The sequence below is a fragment of the Myxine glutinosa genome, chromosome 8 (assembly GCF_964187855.1).
Source record: "Myxine glutinosa chromosome 8, kmMyxGlut1.1, whole genome shotgun sequence".
NCBI lineage: Eukaryota > Metazoa > Chordata > Myxini > Myxiniformes > Myxinidae > Myxine > Myxine glutinosa.
This window is the reverse complement of record NC_136268.1, coordinates 110,718,606-110,734,781: the sequence shown is the minus strand read 5'-3', so window position 1 is coordinate 110,734,781 and position 16,176 is coordinate 110,718,606. Positions and strand designations below refer to the sequence as shown.

The following is a 16,176-nucleotide window of genomic DNA, read 5'->3' as shown; positions in this document are numbered from 1 at the left end:
GAGAGGGTGGTGATCAGATTCAGGGGGAAGTCTAGATACTTTGATAGATTGGGCAAAAGATTGGCAGATGATGTTAACATAAAGAAATGTAATGTTGCCGTGGTTGGGTTCGAAAAGTGATAATTTGGATTACATGATTCAAGGGGCAATCTTAGAGTGTGTAACATCGGAGAAGAATCTAGAGGTGGTAATAGATCCAGGGACGGACAGCAACAGCGCCAGGTATCTATAGGTAAAGCTATTGTATTTCACATTTTTCCCTTGTGCCGGTTGGGTCACAATGCCAGGCAGTTGTATTTCACATTATTTGTAATCTCATTGACCAACTGTCAGAAGATGTAAGGGAGTCCTCCCATGACCCAAGGTATCCCCTTAATTTTACTACGATCACTTGAGGACCGTTTCCAGAACTAGTTTTGTCCCAAAGACTCTTTTAGGGATTGTCAATTAATCCCAGACAACCTGTGATCATAGTTCATTTGTTGTAATATTCCCGAGTAGAGTTTCCAAAATCCCACAGTTTCTCCTTTATCACTCCTGCAGTTGCTCCGCTTTGTGTTTCCCAGAAGAACAAACACTCAAGCATGTTCAGGGGACTTTTCTGTGACTGACGTTTATTACACAGAGCACGAAGTAGTATGGCCAAGTAAAGGAGATTCCTTGTTTATTGCTTTAGACAATCGGAGTTGTATATGTCGCAACATTTCATGACTTGCTGCGCACATGCACACTTGAGGCAATTGCTGCTCCATTTATCACCGACGTTCCTTTCGATACCTCCTGAGTCAATGCAAACCTTTGTTTGTCCTGTGGATTGTGGGTAAAGGAAAGGTGAAACAATAGACATATCATTCTTGAAGATGTGCAATGGTTTAGTACCCCAGCATCTTGTAAACAACGTCTTTTAAACATCGTTAGTTACAGCACAGATAACTGGGGTATTCAAAATACCCTCGGAACGAGATACGTCAATGTTTTTGTTTCATTAAACAAGTTTATATATTATGAGGAAGGAATTTTTCCCCTCATATTTAGTAGGTAGCCTCTGTGTCAGAGGCTACCTATTCCCGAGTATAGAGGCTACCTAGAGGCTACTTACTATTGTCCTCATATTTAGTAGGTAGCCTCTGCATTGCAATATTATAAAAGTACAACAGCACTGGGTAAAGAGAATACTCCACCAGGCTGAACAGTTTACATTTTGTATCCCACTGATGGGTCGGATCTGGATCTGGACCTGAACCAAAATCTAATCGGCTTGTTATTGTCACCTATCCAACTAATCTACCAAGTTTTGTCATATGTCGTCCACAACTTTTTGAAATATGCTATATGTCGTTTTTGGCCCGATCACTCAATGGTGAAGAATCACTTAAAAGTTTAAAAACTCGTGTATCCGGATCTGGATTTGGATCTTCTCCAAAATAGAATCAAATCACACCCAACCTGTCCACAAGGTTTTGTTCGAATCCATCTGCAACTTTTTGAAATATCCTGCTCACAAACAGAGAGACAGACAAACAGACAAACAGACAGGCTGAAAACATAACCTCCATCCACCTTCACAGGTGGAGCGTGAAGCAATGGCGTGTTTGGATCTACTGTGAAGGTCTCGCTCCGAGAACATTTTAAACCTCATACATATGTGGTTGCAGTTGTGTTTGGTGCAGCGAAAATCTGTTGGTATAAATAAAGCTTCAAAAGTATATTTAAACAGATATTTGGTATTGAATGAATGAATGAATGAATGAATGAATGATCGTTTTAAGGCCATTTTCCCCGCTAGAGCGGGGGTTAGCCTTGTATTAGCCTGTAACTGCTATTATTAGCTATTAGTTATTATTATTATTAGTTATAATTATTATTATTATTATTATTATTATTATTATTAGTTATTATTATTATTAGCTAACTATTAGCCTATTAGCCTGTAACTGCTTCCGGTATTACAGAACTTTAATATACAGGAAAACAAACACGACATTCTATATAATAATACCGTAAGGACTCGACTTTGTTATCCCTTTTACGCCGCACCCAGTGACCCCATGCCCATGGCACTAATGCATTTTCCATCTACGAACCGCGCTCTTTGTTTATCACGTACAGCCATACTCGAAAAATCTGAATTCGCCGATTTTGGGACCCAAAAGCATCCGATTATCGGCCGATACGACGCCATCTTACGACACCATCGTATTGGCGTCTGCTGGGCGAAGGCGATGGTCAAATGGTCTTTATCGTCATTTTAATAAAGTTAAATGGAGTGACGTTTTGGAAACGTTTTTTGAAGTTTTAAGTTTTTTCGAATCGAAGTGAAGAAGTTTTTGAAGTTTTGATTTTGGAAACGTTAAATGGAGAAACAGTTTCACAGGAAGAGAATGCGATGCGATGAAGAAGAATCCATCTTTATTTTATTTTTTTGAACCACAAAAGATTGAAGCTCCACGAAGTCCAGAAAGTGAAACTACGTGAATGTAATAAAATAACAGGTACAAAAAGTTTTAATTAAAACAAAAGCCGCGTCGATGTTACACAATGCCTAGATGCAGCTGTGCCTATAACGTCGATGTTATAAGCACAGGACATTCCTATTGATTCGATTACTTGATGTTATTTTTGTGCAAAGTGAAAATATATCTCGGCAATTTCCCGTGTGTGGCGACGAATTTTTAATATATCTCGGCATTTTCCCGTCTGTTATTTCAGGCGGTGTATGACTGACCATGCATGCCGCGATTGAAAAAAAAATATATCTCGGCAATTTCCCATGTGTGGCGACACGTGAACGAAGCTATGCTCCTCTCTCCACATTATTGTGACAACGTATAAATTAAATATTTCATCGTGACGATTGTCATCAAATGGACGAATTTTTAATATATCTCGGCATTTTCCCGTCTGTTATTTCAGGCGGTGTATGACTGACCATGCCGCGATGTAAAAAAAAAAAAATCTCGGCAATTTCCCGTATGTGGCGACACGTGAACGAAGCTATGCTCCTCTCTCCACATTATTGTGACGATGTATAAATTAAATATTTCATCGTGACGATTGTTATCAAATGGACGAATTTTTAATATATCTCGGCATTTTCCCGTCTGTTATTTCGGGCGGTGTATGACTGACCATGCCGCGATTTAAACAAAATATATATATATCTCGGCATTTTCCCGTCTCTTATTTCGGGCGGTGTATGACTGAGCATGCCGCGATTAAAAAAAATAAAATCTCAATGGACTTGAAGTTACAGGCCTTTGAGAATTCATTTCGTTCTATAAAGGGCAACTTTCATCGCATTTTCTTCCCGTTTTTTTTCAACCGAGTCTAAAACTATGTTAGCGACTGTGAAAAATGAAATGATATATCGAATTTGATTTGAAATAAAACTGTGTGAGAGAGGAAGACACCACGGGCCTACAAAACAGGCCTCAAAGCTATGCGAGTTAATAAAATGGTGGATATTTGTTTATATGAAGGCTCTCCCAGAATGGGTGGAGCTTTGAGGTTTTGTCTTCTCTGCAAGAACAACAAGAAGAAGAAGAAGAAGAAGACGTGGTAACAACAACAGCAGAGTGCACTCTATGAGCAGCGTCTGCGACGTGGCTAAAAATGTACATAAACGACACAGTTCTATGAAACAGTTTCACAGGAAGAGAATGCGATGCAATGCGATGAAGAAGAATCCATCTGTTCCGCCATTTGTGCCGGTGTCATCGATGGCGGTGTACGCTAACCTCATCAGGTGGGTTTACCATAATTTCTTCCATATACTGTGATAACAACGAAGTGAAACCGATCAGCAGCCCATCAGTATCTGCTCTATTCACGGTGCTTAAGTTAATCCTTCAAATCATTTAAAAACAACCCAACGTTGACGAAGCATGGCATACGAGGCCCGTTCAAAAAGTTCACGGAACGACGTACTCTCAAAGGTCTGAGGCCAAAATGTTTGTTTTTTTCCCCCCTTACACAACGGAAACAACAACTGGATAGGTAGGGCCGAGGCCTACGCTTACGTTTCGCTCCTGCATCTGCCACCGTTCATGATTATCAAAGTAGGCTTTACCCTGTTCACGATAAGGTAGAAATCAGTGAGGTGTATACGAAGAGATAAAAGGATGGCATTGACTTCGAGACGGTACGTGATAATTGGCTGCGGCTGGCTGATGCCACGTTTTTTTTTTCCTAAGTGCCATGGATGCTGATGGACATAATAGAGGTATCGGCTGATCTCTCATCGTAATATTACCCGATGGAAATGAACTGTTTCTTTGTTTGTCATTTCCTGTGCAATAATGTCAAATTGATAAGTCAGACATCCTTTTCTATTGACAGCTGCGCTCCTTTTCAATGGCATCGTCTATTGATATGCATGTTCTTCTTTCATATAATTTTACACATGCACAATCAGTATTTCAACTCTTGCAGACATTGGAAAGGAAGTTGACTCACAGGCCAACTCTCTGGCTCAATCACAGGCCGACGCACAGGCGATGTAATTGTGAGTAGCATTTTTGCACAAGTGAAAATTGAAAATACACGTTTTTGGTATATGGCTATGTTATTTAGTGTTTGTTTTGTCTCTAACAATATAAAATACAAAGTCAGGAGGTGACACTTTATACACAGTGTAAGTTGGATTCTACAAAGTGTCGCCTTTTTCTTGATTTTGTTCACACAAATCCAACCCACACCATATAGTCTCATAAAAAATGGCCAGAGTGGTGCTATGCCGATTCCTATTACGAATCCATTCATTTTTCAAAAGTATATCGTAGCGTTGTCATTTAAGTAGATTGCAATAAATACGTTGTTCATATACGCACTCTTCATTCTCATCTTTCTTCCTAACTCTTACTCGGACAAGCAAATCCCCTATGCCATCCATATTGGTACACTCTATCCATACACCACATCCTCCCTTCCGTGGATGTTCCACGGGTTTCGGCTAGTACTAACAATAACCCCGAAGCTTTTCGTGCTGTATTCTTCAAGGCGATTCACCGCAAAGAGACCGGAAGAGATGAGAACTATGCATTTATAAGCATGTCTACGTAACCGCGACACCGATTGATTCTTCAGTCGTGACGTCATTGGTGTACTGAACGGCCATTGGTTGAGCTTCACATCGGCACTGAAACTCATAGATAACTTTGCTAATTTGTGAGGTGGGCAGCACATCCTTATTGACTGACGTGAGCAGACGGCGAGAGGTGAAGACTCGGTCTCGGTCTCTGCTTTTGTCAGTCAACAAGGATGTGCTGCCCACCTCACAAATCAGCAAAGTTATATACAAGTTTAAGTGCCGAAGTGAAGCTCGGTACGTGGGCTGTTCAACCCAAAGGTTGGCTGATCGTATCAAACAGCGTGTCCTCCTGGCGATTCGAAGCAAGAACTTTGGAGTGAGGACTCAACCGGTATGAGCGTGAAGAACGTTCAAGGACCGTCGATCATTTCTTCTCCTTCTCCTTCTTCTTCTTCTTCTTCTTCTTGCATTGCACGGCGCTTGGATGCCAACCCCGATTGTGCAGACCAGTACAATGCAGATATGTTCAAGATATTGAGCTGAGGTCGGAATACATTGCATCTATGTATGTTAGAAGCAACCTTCATCCATTCCACGGACCCGACATTGTGTCATCAAAAGGAATTTGTACATTCTCCCATTCTCTTTCAATACAGAAAGATTAAAGGTATTTCCCTGACCACAGACCAAGGTAATGATGCAATGCTGCGTCATCCCTGACAACTCCACTGCAGCCAATCGGAGCCCGGAACAGTGGTGACTGAGTCAACCAATGGGCGTTCAGTACACCAATGACGTCATGACTGAAGAACCAATCGGTGTCGCGGTTACTTGGACATGCTTATAAATGCATAGTTCTCATCTCTTCCGGTCTCTTCGCTGTGAATCGCCTTGAAGAGCGGTGTTATTGCAATTATGTCATGTTTGTTTTCCTGTATATAAAAGTATATTTATGGCAACTTGATAAAAATAAGTTGACACTGGTCTTGTTTTTTTCATATTTCCGACACCGAGATATTTGAGAATTTTGACATCCCATAACTAGTTTAATGGAAATTCAACAAAACTTAGGTATACTGAAACTAAGATCAAGCCAAGCCCAAGGACAATCCTCACCTGGTTGTTTTGTTTTCGTCAAAGAAAAATGACAGTGCGCATGACAGAGCACCAGGATGGAGCACAGTACAACAAGGAGCACGATTGCCTTCTGCAAAGATATGCCAGACATACCAGAAGGGCCGAATATATACATATTCAATGATATATACATATATCCCCTATGTACATATATCCCATATATCCCATATATATCCCATATACACACACACACACACACACACACACACACACACACACACACACACACACACACACACACACACACACACACACACACACACACACACACACACGTGTTTATTATCCAAAAGGGTCGAAATGGGTATGAAGGGGTGTAAAAGGTCTAAGGGGTGTAAAGGGTCTAAAAGTGTCTAAGGGGTGAAAAGGGTCTAAGGGATCTCGCAAGATCTTGGAGACGGCGGCAGGGATTTTCGAAGCTCCACATGGTCTCCACGTTTTCAAAGTTCAGTCTGTTCACAGTTGTATTTTGTCGAAACTGTATTTATCTTTCGGTGTGTGAAGTTATTGTGTGCACCTTGGAAGTTTCTCGGTGTTTATCTTTCATAAATTAATCGTCTGTTTGCCGCGTCGCGAGGAAGGCCTTTGCCGCGTCGCGAGCGATTTGAAATCGAAGTTAAGTAATTGTTCCCATTTATATTTTCGTTATAACTGTATTTATTTTATGGTGTGTGTACGTATATTGTTCCCGAGGAAGATTTTCGGTGCAAATCTTTCATACCTGTATTGAAAATCGTGTTAATTCGTGTCGTGTCTTGAGGCCTTGTACAGTGTACTGTACAACCTTGAGGCTTTGTTTTTCTCTCAGCGGTCCGTCTTTTTGTGCTCAAATAACTTTCGTTCTCTGTTTTCCCAGTCTTTTCACCCCACAGCCTACTTCCTTGTGTAAATCTCAACTAAAAAAAAACAAACAAAAAAACTTTTCCTTCTCTGTTCTCATTCGTTTATTCATTCTTATTCGTTCGTTCGTTCTTCAACCACGTGTTTCTTCCCCATTTCCCCAGATAGTTTTCACGGTTGTTAACCTTCAATGTTTACACTTTCCCCTCAAGTTCTGTATTCTGTCATATATTATAACACCTTTTTCTTCTTCTTCTTTAAAAGGCTGCTTTCGACTTGTTCACCAAATCTATTCATCCCAAAAAAAATTCCATCTCCTGTAGTGCCTTTTTTCTACATTCCCTAAACTCTCCTGCACTCCATCCTCCATCCAGCGTCCTTAAACGTATTTTTAACTCGAAGGTCACAAGAAACTCATTTTGCAATAAATGTTCGTTTCCCATTAATCGTACACTTTCTAAAATCCAATCTCACCCCTCCCCTCCAAATCTTCCCCATCACCCCTCCCCTCCAAATCTTCCCCATCACCCCTCCCCTCCAAATCTTCCCCATAACCCCTCCCCTCCAATTCTTCCCCATCACCCCTCCCCTCCTAATCCTCCCCTCACCCATCCCTTTCAAATCTCCCCCCTTGCCCCCTCCCTCCTAAACTACCCCCTCACCCCTCCCCTCCAAGACTCCCCCTCACCCCTCCCCTCCTAGACTCCTCCCTCACCCCTCCCCTCCAAATCTCCCCCATATCCCATCCCTTTTAAATCCCTCCCCTTGTCCCTTCCCTCCCAAACTCCCCCCTCGCCCCTCCTCTTCAAATCTCCACACCCTCATTTCTTCTCAATTTCCCCCCTCTCACTCCCCCTCCTCAAAGCGTCCTCCCTGCTTCTTCTCCCTTCCAACTCTCACCTCCATCTCCCCCAACCTTCTGCCTCGCTCTTCCCCCTCCTCAAATAACACCCCATTGTGCCTCACCCAATCACCATCAAACCTTTTGTCCCCCCCATCCTTCCCTTTCTCCGAGCTATTCTGAAATCTCTGACACACCTTCAACAGCTCTCCCTACCTCTTCCACCTCTTCCACATCTTACCCTACCCCTCCTCCCCCCTGTTCTGTATCCGATGCTCCCCCTTCCTCTTCATTAACGGTATGGACCTCAAACATCCGGGGCCTTCGTTCAAACTTAACTGATCTCTCCATACAGGTTGCTTCTGTCAAACCAGACGTGATCTGCTTAACAGAAACTTTCCTCCTTCATGATGTCTCTGATTCCTTAGTATCTCTCCCGGGTTACACCCTCCTCCGGTATGATAGACCTGAGCCTCGTGCTGGAGGTGGGGTTGCTATCTTTATCAAAAACTCTCTTCCTCACTCGCCCTGCACTGCACTCTCTCCACCTCACCCCCAGGAATACCTCTGGCTACGGCTTCCCCTTCGCTCCCACCTCTTGTTCATATGTGTGTTGTACCGTCCACCAAACAGTGATGACTCCATCTACATCTCGCTGTCTGATAATATGGACCAACTTCTATCTACTCATCCCAACTCTCTCTTCCTCAAATGTGGTGATTTCAATTGTCACCATGCCAGTTGGCTGGGTGTGGGTACCCCTCTCACCAGCCATGGCTCCTCAGCAAAGGACGTCTGCGACTCACTGGGACTGACACAATCTGTCAATTTCCCGACCCGGATCTCAGTCAACGGAGCATCTTCTCTTCTGGACTTGGTTATGACTAACTTCCCTGAAAATGTCTGCTGCTCTTCTTCTGTTCCAATCGGATCATCTGATCATGTCCTTGTTAAAGTGGACATCTCTCTGACCATTCTCAGGGAGCCTGCTCAGCGTTGACGAGTCTGGCATTTCACTCAGGCCAACTGGCACGGTCTTCAAGCAGCCATCAATCATCTGGACTGGTCTCCCATCTCTACCACCTCTGACATCAACTCATCCTGGGAATTCTTCCAAAGTAAATTGCTTTCTCTCATGCACAGATTTATCCCAACTCGTCTTCAGTTGTCCTACCCTTCCTCCCGTCCATGGTACACGGAATCTTGTGGTGAGGCTGTTGCCCAGAAACAACTTGCCTTCGTCTCCTGGAAAGCAAATCCAACGGAAGGAAATCTCATTTCCTTTCACAAAGCCCGAAACAAGTGTGTGTCCACCCTCAGGAGAGCCAGGAAACAATATCTCTCCGTTCCCAAGACCGAACTCTCTTATCTGTCTCCCTCTTCCAAATCCTGGTGGCGTCTGGTCAAATCTGTTTCTGGTGTTTGTTCCCCCTCCATCCCCTCCCTTACCTCAAACGGCTACACAGCTGACTCCGCACGTGAAAAAGCTGAATGCCTCAACTCTGTGTTTGCCTCTAAATCTTGTGTCCCAAACCCATCCCTCTCTGTACCCACCATACCCAGTCGTACCCAGCTGCTCCTGGACTCTGTGTCCTTTCCTCCTGACAAGGTGGAAAAGTTTCTGTCAACCGTCGACTCTGATTCTGCAACTGGACCTGACGGCATCAGCCCACGGGTCCTAAAATCCTGTTCTTCTGCTCTTTCACACCCTCTCTCTGTTCTCTTCACCCTCTCTTTTGCTCAAGGTCAACTGCCATCTGCTTGGAAATCAGCCAACATCACCGCTTTGCACAAAAAAGGTGCAAAAACAGATCCTAGCAACTACAGACCAATCAGCCTTCTCCCAATTATCAGCAAAGTCATGGAATCCATCATTGCTTCGGATATGAAATCTTTCCTCTTCTCCAATGGCTTGATCTCTGATCATCAATTTGGTTTCAGACCAGGTCACTCTACTCTGGACATGCTGCTTCTGCTGTCTCAACAATGGATGGAGGTCCTCAATGCCAAACAGGAAATTAGAGCTGTCTCCCTCGACATATCACGTGCCTTCGATACGGTCTGGCACCCCGCTCTGCTCACCAAACTCTCCTCCTTTGGTATCCATAGAAATCTCCACGCATGGCTGGCGGACTTCCTTTCTAGTCGTCGTCAACGTGTGGCCCTGAATGGGTTTCTCTCATCTCCTCTTCCTTTTCAGGCTGGAGTTCCCCAAGGCAGTGTTCTGGGCCCTGTGCTTTTTCTGGTCTTCATCAATGATCTCTCTGACTCTCTTGAAAATCCTCTCTATCTCTTTGCTGATGACTCCACTCTCTGCCGCTCCATTCCTCATCCCTCAGATCGGCAGTCTGCAGCCTCCTCCCTCTCTGCAGACCTGGACAAAATCACAGACTGGGCAAACAAGTGGAACATGTCTTTCAATCCTGACAAATCTCACACTCTTACGATGTCTCTCCGAAAAGACCGACTGGACAACCCTCCCATCCACTTTCTGAATAATCCTCTCCAAGAAGTTCTGTCACTCAAGCTTTTGGGTCTCACTATCTGCCATGATCTTTCCTGGGAAAACCACATTTCCAAGCTGGCCTCCAAAGCCAGTCGCCGACTGGGCATCCTCCGTCATGCGAAGTCCTTCCTTGGCACACCTGAGCTCCTCACCACATACAAGGCTTTCATCCGCAGCTCAATGGAGTACTGCTCTCCCTTCTGGGCTGGTGCTCCTGCCTCACACCTAGCTCGTCTTCACGCTGTTGAAACCAAAGTGTTCAGAATCATTGGAATCTCCCGTGATGAAGCTACCTCCGAGGGCCTTTCACTTACTCACCGCAGGCAGGTTGGTGGTCTTTCCATCTTCTACCGACTCCTCTCTGGCCTTGCTCCCCCAGCTCTCTCTGGGCTCTGTCCCCCAAATATTCCTGCAGGTCGCACAAGATCTGCCTGCAACCCTCTTATGGTTAAACTGCCAAAATCAAGACTCTCTGCTCACCTGCAGTCCTTCATTCCTCTTTTCTCCCGTCACTGGAACAAACTCCCTCACTCTCTTCAATCCCACTCCTCCCTCCAGGTCTTTAAAACGGCTGTTCACCACCATCTCTTATCTTCCCCAATCCAAACCCTTGATCTTTTCTACCCCCGCTAATTTCACCCCAAATCCACTTTTTTGAGGTGACTTTTGACCTCTTTCCTGGAAGTCCTTGGTGTCTTTGCGTTTTATACCTATCCTGCCTCCCCCCAGGCCCTCTCCCTCCAAAAACATCTCCCGATGTCCCTGCTCTCAAATGTTGTGTTTGTGTGCTTCCTCCCCTTCTCTCCCCATCTTGTCGACCGCTCCCCTTTTTATATACTTTGTTTGCTTGTTTGCTTGTTTGTTTGATTTGTTTGTTTGATAAATGTTAGCTCTTTCACGAGCCTCGACTCTGTATACAAAAAAAAAAAAAAAAAAAAAAAAAGGGTAGAGGGGCTTAAGGGGCCTAAAAAGGGCTGAAAGGGTTGTAGAGTTTCTAAGGGGGTGTCAGAGTCTAAAGCGTGTAAAGGTGTGGACCTGTAGTAAAGAAGTGAACCTGTAGTAAATAAATTATCTCGGTTTCTTAAAGGTATTAACTCATGAGTGCAACTCGACAATAACGGGCCAAATTACCTCCTAGTGATCATTTTTTAAAAACCCTATCCAGGTGCATCATGGTGAAAAATCTGATCGTATAAAGTTTCGTTGCGATTAACCTTGGGAGCTAAAACAGTATGGTCACAAACAAACAGCAAAACAACTCACCTTATCGTGAGGATGTGATTGTTGGAGATTCGCACGTTTGTATATGGCGGTTTGTATATGGCGGCACGTGGGTTACATTACACTAATTCTATACGTGCATCCAACCTGGTTTATGATGGTGCAGGTGATTTACGCGTGCTCCAACGGCTCTAAATCTCGTTGTTTAGAGCCACACATTAAATGTGTGGCTGATCTGGCTTTTATTTAGTGTATTTGTTTATTCTGTACGACTTGACATTTTAAATATACACCCTATGGGATCTTATAACAGACTTGGTTTAAAATGCACCAATTGTCCCCATGACCCGAGATCTTCACGACTTAATTATAATTATATATTCGAAATCTGTTTTTATGTCAGACAACGTGCTCTCTAAACGACTATATCGGTATACAGAACAAAATCGCTTGTTATAATGTTTTGGATGTATATTTTGAGTGTATATTTTGAAGATATATATTTGGAGGTGTATATTTAGTAAAGTTAGCTAAGTGGTAACCTTTTTTCTACAATCTATGTTTTCACCCTTGAGAGTAATGTTGTTAGATAAGCAGTAAAATTACCTTTAAATTGATGTGTTTGGTGGCTTTGTACTATTTTCGGTTTTTTAATAATTAACGCATTTTAGAGGTCACGTGACTCCTTCGCCTAATTTACCGATCATGGTAACGTTTTAATTAAGAGTTGTTTTTCACATCTGACAACATATTTGACGATAGGAGCTCACCTCACCAATTAAATAAATATCCGGGTTGAAATCCGAAACAAGTTGGGCTTTTTATAAAGCTTTGAAAATGTGGATCGACCTTCGGAGATCAAAGCGACAGGTGCGGTGGTGGCTCGAGTGTTTATAATTTACTAGGGCATGCCCGTACTATATATATATCTAAAAGTTTAGAGTTTAGTAACGACCACAGAACCCCCCCCCTCTATTTACATGAATGGTTTGGTCCATTCGCAACGACCACAGAACCCCCCCCTCTATTTACATGCAATGGTTTGGTCCATTCGCAACGCCAAAGCGAACGGCGAACGGCTAAATCGCCATAGCTCGGTAAGTAATTGTCCGATTAATATGAAACCTTGAAAAGGCACATCCTCGGGTCTCCAGCAATATACCTGGCAAGTTTCAAGTATATCGGACCGGTAGTTGTCGAGAAACAGCGGTCGCATACACACACACACACACACACACACACACACACACACACACACACACACACAGACAGAGATTAGTGGAATTATAGATAGATGAATTGTGAGAAAATGACTGTTTTAAAACCTCTGTTGAGGTGTGTCAAGGTAAAAAAAAAAATGCTTTCTCTAAAGTTTCATGCCGATTAACCTTGGGGGGTCAGAGGAGTAGGTTCACAAATAAACAAACAAACAAACAAACAAACATTTCGCCTGTATATGACATTCTTTTGTGGTTTTCCCAGGTACCAGTCACTCATTTACATATATATGTATATGTACATATATATACTAACATATATATACACATCACTAACAGATGTCATATGTACCATTTATAGTGGGGGGGGGGGGGGGGGGGGGGCTATGTAGGGGGGGCTATGGGGGGGGGGTCTATGTACTCAATTTCTAGTTCGTGTGCAGTTTATGTTAATTTTGGCCAACCACTATAAATGTATTCTACTGGGTCCCACTAAACGGAAAAATGATGTCGCCATTTTTTTCTGTTGACCTTTAGTGGCCTTGACTCAAGTTCAAAGTTCAAACGTCATTACAGTGACCATACTTCATCCAAAGTCTATCGACCTTGGTACCAAAATGTGGCAAATTTCACAAGGAACATTGATTATGACATTTGTTTTGTCATTTGCCCTCTCAGATGTTTGCAATATGCAAATTAATAAGCAAATGACCTAATTAGTTTTAAAATATGCATAATTAACATAGTCTTCACCATACACGTAAATCCCATCACTTCGCATTATTATTGAATGCCAATCATTAGTTACCATCTCAAATGTGTTCTGCTGGATCCTAAACTTGGAAAATATGTTGCTTATTGTTTTCTGTTGACATGTTCTTGATATTAACTGACCTTTGACATGTACTTGACTTTACTTACCTTGACCCAAGGTGAAATGTCAAATGTCATTTTAACCATGTCATGCGATCAAGCAAAACAAGTCGGATGTCTCGAATATTGATTTTTGGATTCAAGTTCCCAATGCTTTTCTTTATACTGTTCATTCATCATGCTCATTTGCTCATGTTGGTTGGGTTTTTAGCCATTGTTAGTATTTTTAACATTTAATTTGTTGCCTAAAAACACAAAATTGATTCTGGCAGATGTGACCACGGACATGCTTTTGGGATTGATGAAGAAGAACAAGATTATGAAGATCCTTTGTTGTGAACAATATAAGAAGCCAATCTAAAAGCAAAAACATGTTTCCAGTTTACTCAGTGCAAATTCTTTTTACAATGTGTGTCAACAATAACCATTAGATGCACATTGGAACACAATCATGATAATGCCGAATTGTGGCCAAAATATGCCCTTTGAACTTTGACCTTAGTTCAAGGTCACAAGAGTCACAAGAACATTGACAACATCAGTCAGCTAATAGGACCCAGGATACATTTGTGATTAATTACTAACAATTAACATTTTCTGGAGACGGGATGTACTCGCCATGATATGTATAACCGGGATATATGTTTAATAGGGTATGCTAATTATGCATATTTTTGTCTCTAATTAGCTCATTTGCATATTGCAAAAAAACGAGAGGTCAAATGACGAAGCAAATGTCATAATCAATGTTCCTTGTGAAATTTGCCACATTTTAGTACCCAGGTTGATATACTTTGGATGAAGTATGGTCACTGTAATGACGTTTGAACTTTGAACTTGAGTCAAGGCCACTAAAGGTCAACAGAAAAAAATGGCGACATCATTTTTCGGATTAGTAGGACCCAGTAGAATACATTTATATAGGTTGGCCAAAATTAACATGAACTGCACACGAACTTGAAATTGAGTACATAGGCCCCGCCCCCCCCCCCCCCCCCCCCCACTATTAATGACATATCTGAATGTCATGAACAGTACAAAAGGTTGAAGCACGAAGCGATTAATCGATCTTGGTCATTTAACAAATAGTCTTATGATCTTATTGACTGGACGTTGACAAAACTGTGCTAACCTCTCCAGGAAGCCAGGTAAAGCTGGCGTTTCAGTGGTTAGCTCTTCGGCGGAGCAAGAGGTTACCATGATTTTAAAAATCTTCTCGAGTCAATAAAGATCTCTTTGTTTGAATTGTCTGCTGGCACAAACCGTCACTGTTGACGACAAAATCGAGTATTTTGGGAGTGGTTGAACACCGGTTTCTTTCTCCACTGGCAGGTGTGTTCAATTCCCATGACAGGTAAATCTCATTAAGCGTCATTTGGCCAGCGCAGCAGGTACGTTTTAAACCATGTTACTGTCAAAAATGTATTCACGGAATTAAACTCACCATATTGTTTCAGAGAAGTCTTGACGTTTCTCCAGTTGCTGCAACTGACTCAAAGTTGTTTGATTCACACACTCACACACACATATATATATATACTGTATATGCATGCATACATTTGATGTTTATCAATAATAAATTATTCATTGTTACTCTGCAAACTTTACATTTGCATTACACATCTCTGATCGCTCAACTTCACCACCTGCTTTTTAATTTAGTTATCTCCCGTTTGATCAAAATGTCTGTAAAACTTCACTCAATGAGTTGCCCTAAACTTTATTTGCCTCATCGACTGTCAACTTTACATTTTGTCTTCGTGTTCTTCTCTGTTGACGAGGAGATTTGAACCAGTGATTGTGTTGCATTTTATAAGTGGTGAAACTGCTTCAATATTTGACTATGTGCTTCCGTCAGTCAAAAATGAAGAAGAAAAACCTTTCTAACCCACTCTGTTTAATTCAAAATGATTTTAAAGGGTTCCAAAGAGTAATTTTAAAGGGTAATTCTGATGGGTTCTAAAGGGTAATTTTAGTGGGTTTTAAAGGGGTTTAAAGAGTAATTGCAATTGGTTCTAAAGGGTAATTCTGGAGCGTACAAGGGGTAATTCTATAGGGTTCAAACGGTTAATTATAATGGGTTCTCAAGGGTAATTGTAATGGGTTCTAAAGGATAATTCTATAGGGTATTTCTAATGGGTTTCATTCATTTCTAGGCTTTGCCTATTTCATATTAAAAATGCCAAACCGAACCGCTTCCTTCACACACGGGTCCGATTTTTAGTTCAACTGGAACGTTGTTCCGGGGAGCTTATGCGTTGGCGCATCATCTGTTCGTCAGTCCGTAAACACTTGCAACTTATTCTCCAAAACTGCTGATGGGATTGTGACAGAAATTGGCTAAAATGATATTTGGTATGTGGCAACTCAAGTTTGTTTATGTCATTAAAGACATCGTGGTTGACGTGGAACTGATTCAATGTCCACTCTGGGTTGAGTTGAGAATGTTTAATTGGAGAGACGATCAGGGATCAAAGCAATTACAAAGGACTAACAGCAATTACAAGAGTAA

The 16,176-nt window shown here is 42.2% G+C and overlaps 1 long non-coding RNA gene across 1 annotated transcript; it reads right to left on the bottom strand.

Moving 5' to 3' along the window:
* Positions 1–587: 587 nt before the first annotated feature.
* On the bottom strand, positions 588–15,163 carry LOC144893164 (uncharacterized). Its single transcript, XR_013624224.1, has 3 exons — positions 15,109–15,163; positions 6,146–6,236; positions 588–807 (listed from the first exon to the last, which is right to left on the bottom strand). It is a non-coding gene; the product is annotated as an uncharacterized LOC144893164 (long non-coding RNA).
* Between the last annotated feature and the right edge of the window lie 1,013 nt (positions 15,164–16,176).